The sequence below is a fragment of the Macaca fascicularis genome, chromosome 16 (assembly GCF_037993035.2).
Source record: "Macaca fascicularis isolate 582-1 chromosome 16, T2T-MFA8v1.1".
Lineage (NCBI taxonomy): Eukaryota > Metazoa > Chordata > Mammalia > Primates > Cercopithecidae > Macaca > Macaca fascicularis.
This window is the reverse complement of record NC_088390.1, coordinates 52,711,133-52,718,713: the sequence shown is the minus strand read 5'-3', so window position 1 is coordinate 52,718,713 and position 7,581 is coordinate 52,711,133. Positions and strand designations below refer to the sequence as shown.

General features: G+C 43.4%; 1 pseudogene; it reads left to right on the top strand.

Moving 5' to 3' along the window:
• Positions 1 to 3,233: 3,233 nt before the first annotated feature.
• On the top strand, positions 3,234 to 5,492 carry LOC102120180 (uncharacterized; annotated as a pseudogene).
• Positions 5,493 to 7,581: the final 2,089 nt, after the last annotated feature.

Here is a 7,581-nt window from a genome sequence, read left to right as displayed (position 1 = left end):
CAATAGTGGGACTATAGCTTGTGATATTTTTTCTAGAAGGCAAATAGACAATATGTAAACATTTAAAATATGCATTCTGAGGCAGACTGCTCAGCCAAAATCAGGTGGGAGCCTAGAAAGGCTCCCAAATGAGGTTATAATGTAAGTGAGTGACCTCTAGTGGTACACATTCCTACCATGGACTGCTGCGATCTTAGCCACCAGAAATCCCCTTAACCTCTGCAAGCCCTAAGAAAAATGTAAGGAGCCTGGAGCTCACACACTCCCTGAGGCATAAACATCTACAGCAACGCATCATTTTGAGAGTGTAGCCCATACCAGAGTACGTCCTGTCTTGTGTTCCAACAGTCTCTGCACTTCTGCATCCCTAGATCCCTGCATGCCAATGATGGCTGTTGCTTTCAGGACTAAAGTATAAGCCATTGGCGGCAAGCCCCACCACCCCTGGCAGCAGAGCCACCATGTGTTTACAAGTGCCCTGAGGAAAGGCTACCCTACTTGCAGTTGCCACCTAGGGCCAAAGCATGTACTCCTCAGCTGCTTGTTTCTGGCTGCTGCTACTGAAAGCAACCTTATACTCTCCAGCAACAGGGGCACACCAAAGCTGCTGCCATTCCCACCTAATATTTCACTGGGGGTGTGGAGATCACCTTGTTCCTGCCTACCACGGCTAGCACCTATGGGTACCACTGGAAGGCCTAAGGATAGTTTCACCTGGTTTAGCTCTATTGTCCCCCCCCCCCAAAAAAAATGCCCAGTTCTCTAGAACATTCCTGAAGCCTAGGGATCACCCTAACCTATAAACCACTGTTGGGACCTGAACAGTCTGACTGGGGCCTGAGGACAAGCTGACTCAACCTGCCATCCCACAACTTGCACCAACCTGCATGTATCACCTGCAGCCTGGGGATTGCCCCACCAACCCCACCAAATCCACTACAAACAAACAACAATGTGAAATGAATGGAAGACAGAGGATTGTCCCGTGACTGCTACTGCCACTGTCCATGCCAGTCCCACTTTCCAGGCCCCAAGAACACACCAACCAACTTGACCTATTTTTGCCACTGCTGGTACCAAGCAGACTGCCTGAAAACCTAAGAATTGGCACACCTGCACCCATTAACACCAGGGCCAGCAAACAGTGTCCTGAAGTCCAAGGACAGGCATGTTTGACCTGCCACTGCCACCACTGGGCCCCAAGGACTGGCCCAACTGATGCCCTATCCCAGCAGAACTTTATAACAGGCCCCAATAACAACTGTGCCCTAAGCCACAAAGGAAATCACAGACAACACTGACACTGTTCATAGCTCAATAAATCAACAGAAACTACACTACTGCACACATCCAGATGCAAAGCCAAAGTGCCCTATACAACCAACACCATGGATACATCTTCAGAAAAATGTCCTCCCCTGTAAAAACAAATTTTAAAAATTGGAAGAAGTGACAGCTATGCCAGATGTACAGATATCAATGCAAGGACACAGAAAGTATGAAAAACCAAGGAAATAAGAAAAGTTCTCTGGCAATAAATTCCAATGAAAAAGAAATTTACACATTTCTAGAAAATAATTTAAAAATTATATTCAAGAAGCTCAGAGAGATAAAAGAGAACTCAGAAAAACAATAAAAAATCAGAAAAACGAATCAGGATATGAATAAGAAATTTGTCAAAGATATATATATCATTAAAAAGAACATAAGAGAAACTCTGGAATTGAAAATTTTGTGTTGAAATACAAAGTACATATAAAACCTTCAAGATTAGACTATGTTGGGAGAAGGTGAGCGTTGGGAGAAGCTCAGGCAGTGCTTGCATGTCTGACATAATGTAAAAGAGTCTTGGAACATGTCTGGGGTCCAGGGTCTCAAACCCCTCATGGCCTTTGGAACACCAAGCTCTGTGCTAAAGGGTGGAAGGCAACCCTGACACACCATAATCTAAGCCCAGGGCCTAAAACCCCTCGAGCTTCGATAGAATCCAGGGTTCAGGGCATAAAATCCCTCGTGGCCTCTGGAATGGGTCTAGACTTGCTGACTCCTTGCTTCTAGCCCTCTCATGCTCCTAGATCCATTGTGTTTTAGAATTGGCCATATAAATGCTAAACCATCACAGCTGTAAATCATGTGCTTAATGCAATGCTCCCTTTCAAGCCCACATTCTCACCACCTGTTTCTTTGTTTGATCACCAATAAATAGTCTGGGCCTCCAGAGCTCAGGGCCTTCTCAGCCTCCATACTTGTGTTGGCCCCCTGGACCCACTTTCTCTCTCAAACTGTCTTTTCTCATTCCTTTGACTCTGCCAGACTTCATCATCCTCACGACCTGGTGTTGGGTCTGATCACCCCAACAGACTAGATCAAGCAGAAGAAAGAATTTTAGAACTTGAAGACTGGTCTTTTTAAATAAGTCAGTGAGACAAAAATAAAGAAAAATATATTTTTAAAAAATAAACAAGGCCTACATGACATACGGGAAGCTACAAAGTGACCAAACATTTGAATTTTCAGTGCCCCAGAAGGCAGAGAGAAAATGAAAGGGATTGAAAATCTATTCTATAAAATAACAAGTGAAAATTTCCCAAGTCTAGCAAGATATTTACACATCCAGCTATAGAAAACTCAGAGATCCCCAAGTCAGCACAATGCAAAAAAAAATCTTCTCCATAGTACACTACAGTCAAAATGTCAAATGTCATAGTCAAAGAGAGAATTCTAAAAACAGCAATAGAAAAGCATCTAGTCACTCATTAAGGACCCCCATCAGAGTAACAGCAAATTTCTCAGCAGAAACCTTACTGACCAGGTGATGAAGAAATAATATATTCAAAGTGATGTTTAAAAAAAAAATTTAGCCAAGGATACTATACCCAGAAACATTATCCTTTATAAATGAAGGAGAAATAAAGTCTTTCCAAGATAAGCAAAAGCTGTGGGAATTAATCAGCACTATACCAGCCCCACAAGAAATGCTGAAGGGAGTTCTACACTTGGAATAAAAAGAAAGAAGTTCTACACTTGGAAGCAAAAGGACAATAACTACCATCATAAAAATCCACAAAAACAGTGGACTGAAGGTTGCACCATGGCTGTGAGTTTCCTAGTTCTCTGCTGCTGCTATACCAGTGACGTGGGGTTCCCACAGACCTGGAAATTCCGACCCCTCTGTCTCAACCCAGAGCAAATCTAGATGTCCAGGTGAGAGTTCAGGTGATTTCCAAAGACTCATGTTATGTAAGGAAGCCACCAAGAAGAGCAAAGAGAAGGAGCCAGGGATGGCTCTTCCTCAGGGACATTTGACTTTCAGGGATGTGACTATAGAATTATCTGTGGAGGAGTGGAAATGCCTGAACCCTGAGCAGAGGGTTTTATACAGGAAGTGAGGTTGGAGAACTATAGAAACCTGGAGTCTGTGGATAGCTCTTTAAAATCCATGATGGAGTTCTCATCAATAAGGCAAGGCAATACAAAAGGGTTCCACACAGGGACATTGGGAAGACATGAAAGTCATCACATTGAAGATTTTTGCATCCCAAAAATCAAGAAAGATATTCATGACTTTGAGTTTCAGTGGCAAGAAATCAAAAGAAATGACCATGAAGCACCCATGACAGAAACCAAAGAGTTAACTGGTAGTACAGACCAACATGATTAAAGGCACAGTGGAAAAAAGCCTATTAAAGATCAACTTGGATAAAGCTTTCATTTACATCTGCCTGGACTTCACATATTTCAGACTGAAGGGAAAATTGGTAATCAAGTGAACCAGTCTATCAATGATGCTTCCTCAGCTTCAACATCCCACATAATTTCTCGTAGTCTCAAAACCCATATTTCTAATAAATATGGGAAGAATTTCCTCCATTCTTCATTATTCACACAAATACAGGAAGCACACATGACAGAAAGCCTTTCCAATGTAATGAGTGTGGCAAAGCCTTCAATTATAGCTCACACTTAAGGAGACATCACATAACCTATTCAGGAGAGAAACAATATAAATGTGATGGATGTGACAAAGTCTTTCATCAGAAGCAATACCTTGCATGCCACCATTGAGTTCATACTGGAGAGAAACCTTACAAGTGTAATGAGTGTGGCAAGACCTTCAGTCAGAAGTCTTACCTTCAATGCCATAGACCTTATACTGGACAGAAACCTTACAAATGTGAAGAATGTGACAAAGTTTACAGTTGCAGATCACAACTTAAAACGCATAGGAGAATTCATACTGCAGGAAAAACCATACAAATGTAAAGCTTGTGACAAGGCTTTCTGGGATAATTCACGCCTTTCATGCCATAAGAGAGTTCATACTGGAGAGAAACCTTACACATGCAATGAATGTGGCAAGGTTTTTAGTAGAAAAACACACCTTGCACTTCATCAGAGACTTCATACTGGAGAGAAACCTTACAAATGTAAGATTTGTGACAAGGTTTTCTGGCATGTTTCATGCCTTGCACAACATCAGAGAGTTCATGCTGGAGAGAAATCTTACAAGTGTAATGAGTGTGGCAAGACCTTTGCTCGAAATTCAGCCCTTGTAATGCATAACGCAATTCACACTGGAGAGAAACCATACACATGTAATGAATGTGGCAAGGCTTTTAGTAGAAGAGAAAACCTTGCACTTCATCATATACTTCATACTGGAGAGAAACCTTACAAATGTGAAGAATGTGACAAAGTTTACAGTTGCAGGTCACACCTTGAAAGACATAAAGAAATTCATAATAGAGAAAAACCATACAAATGTAAGGTTTGTGACAAGGCTTTCCGGAGGGGTTCATGCCTTGCACAACATCAGAGAGTTCATACTGGAGAGAAACCTTCTACATATAATGAATGTGGCAAGGTTTTTAGTCAAAAAGCAAACCTTGCATGTCATCATAGACATCATATTGGAGAGAAACTTTACAGTCTAATGAGTGTGGCAAGACCTTCAGTCAGAAGTCATTTCTTACAGGCCTTCGTAGACTTCATACTAGAGAGAAACATTACAAGTGTAATGAGGGTGGCAAGACCTTCACTTGAAATTCAGCCCTTGTAATTCATAAGGCAATTCATACTGGAGACAAATCTTACAAGTATAATGAATGTAGGAAAATTTTTAATCAACAATCAAACCTTGCACAACATCAGAGAGTTCATACTGGAGAGAAACCTTACAAGCCTGTAATGAGTGTGGCAAGACCTTCAGTTGGATGTCATCCGTTGTATGCCATCATAGACGTCACACTGGAGAGAAACCTTACAAGTGTAATAAGTGTGGCAAAGCCTTTAGTGGGCAGTCCACACTTATTCATCATCAAGCAATCCACAGCATAGGGAAGCTTTACAAATGTAATTATTCTCACAAATTCTTCAGTCTTGCTACAACCTTTGCAAATCATTCGAGAATCCATAATGAAGAGAGATCTTACAAGTGTAGTAAATGTGGCAAATTTTTCAGACATCGTTCATACCTTGCAGTTCATCGGTAAACTCATGCTGGGGAGAAATCCTACAAATGTCGTGATTGTGGCAAGGTCGTCGGGCAAGTTTCATATTATGCAAAACATAGGAGAATTCATACAGGAGAGAAACCTCAAGTGTGATGACTGTAGCAAAGTCTTGACTTCATGTTCACACCGCATTAGATGTCAGATAATCTATACTGGACAGAAATCTTACAAATGTCATATGTGTGGCAGTCTTCAGTCTGAGGTTAATCCTTGCAGAACATCAGAAAATTCATTTTTGAGAGAATTGTTCCAAATAAAATGACTATAGAAAATCATAAAGCTTTAATTGACGTTAGAGCCTTCAGCATTGACTTGAGATTAAGTTGACTTAACATTGAGTCCAAACGTTAATTGATATTAAAATGTTTATGTTAAGAAGACTGGGGGCCAGGCGCGGTGGCTCACGCCTGTAATCCCAACACTGTGGGAAGCCGAGGCGGGTGGGTCACGAGGTCAGGAGATGGAGACCATCTTGGCTAACATGGTGAAACCCCGTCTCTACCAAAAATACAAAAAATTAGCCGGGCGAGGTGGCGGGCACCTGTAGTCCCAGCTACTCGGGATGCTGAGGCAGGAGAATGGCGTGAACCCGGGAGGCAGAGTTTGCAGTGAGCCGAGATCCCGCCACTGCACTCCAGCCTGGGTGACAGAACGAGACTCCACCTTAAAAAAAAAAAAAAAAAGAAAAGAAAAAAGAAGATTGGGCCGGGTGCGGTGGCTCACGCCTGCAATCCCAGCACTTTGTGAGGCCAAGGCAGGTAGATCAGCCCCACGCCTGGCTACGGGAGGGTGGAGGCTGCTGTGGGGGCGGGGCCTGGTTAGAAGGGGCGGGGCCTTGAACAGGACTAGGGCTGGGCAAGAAGAAGGAGGCTGCCTGGGGTCCTGGCCAGACAGCAGGAAGGGGCGGGGCCAGAGCGTGATCGCCATCTTGGGGGCGAGGTCTGGAAGGGGTGTTGTTCTGAAGGGCAGGTCCTGGAGGGGGCGCGTCCTGGCTTTCTCCTCAGCCTGGCCCGGGATGTCGCCTGCTGTCATCCTCTTGCCCTCCGGGACTGTATTCTCCGGGTTCTGATTGGCGGATTGTTTCTGATGTGCGGTGATATTACCCCTAATATCACAGGGATGCTTCCTGTACGTTTTAAGTTAATATTTCAAACAATGGAAGGTAAAACAACATATTGTAGTGGGCCACCTGTGCTGGACGCTGAATCGTTTTTCCTCTTAAGTTGAAAATGGTGTTAATGCAAAGCGCTTTGTTTCAGCAGGCAGAGTCACTCATCCTGCAGGGCGAGCTCCCCTCTTTTGGGGCAGGGCGGGGGAGAGGGGCAGGGACCTTGGTAAAGGAGTGGAGTGGGGCGCTGGTTCCAACAGGGACTGACAATTAGAATGGCTTATTAAATTAGGCAAGGTCCTGTGTTGTTTGAGTGGTTAATGGAAACTGAAAGGTGACATGCAAAACTGCCAATTACACAAAGGAGGTGAAGGAATATTTCATTTTTCATGGAAATAAAGTCAGGCCGCAGAGGGGGTGGCTCACACCTGTAATCCCAGCACTTTGAGAGGCCGAGGTGGGAGGATCGCTTGAGCCTAGGAGTTCTAGATCAGCCTGGGCAACATAGTGAGACCTCGTCTCTACTAAAAATCAGAAAAATCAGCCAGGTGTGGTGGTGCAAGCCTGTGGTCCCAGCTGCTGGGGGCGCTGAGGTCGGAGGATCGCTTGAGCTAGAAAGTTGGAGGCTGCAGTGAGCTCTGATCTTGCCACCACACTCCAGCCTGGATGACAAAGCTAGACCCCATCTCAAACAAACAACCAAATTAATGAGAGATATAATTCCTTTTTTTAAAAAATAAAAGATTTTCTTTCATTTTGTCTCTTTTCTTAGGACATTTATTTAGAAAATTTGTGAATGCATTTTCTCTGTCTTCTGAGTTTTTTTTTTCTTTTTCTTTTTCTTTCTTTCTTTACTTTCTTTTCTTTCTTTCTTTTTTTTTTTTTTTTAACGGAGTTTTTCTCTTGTTACCCAGGCTGGAGTGTAAGGCGCCATCTCGCCTTGCTGCAACCTCTGTCTCC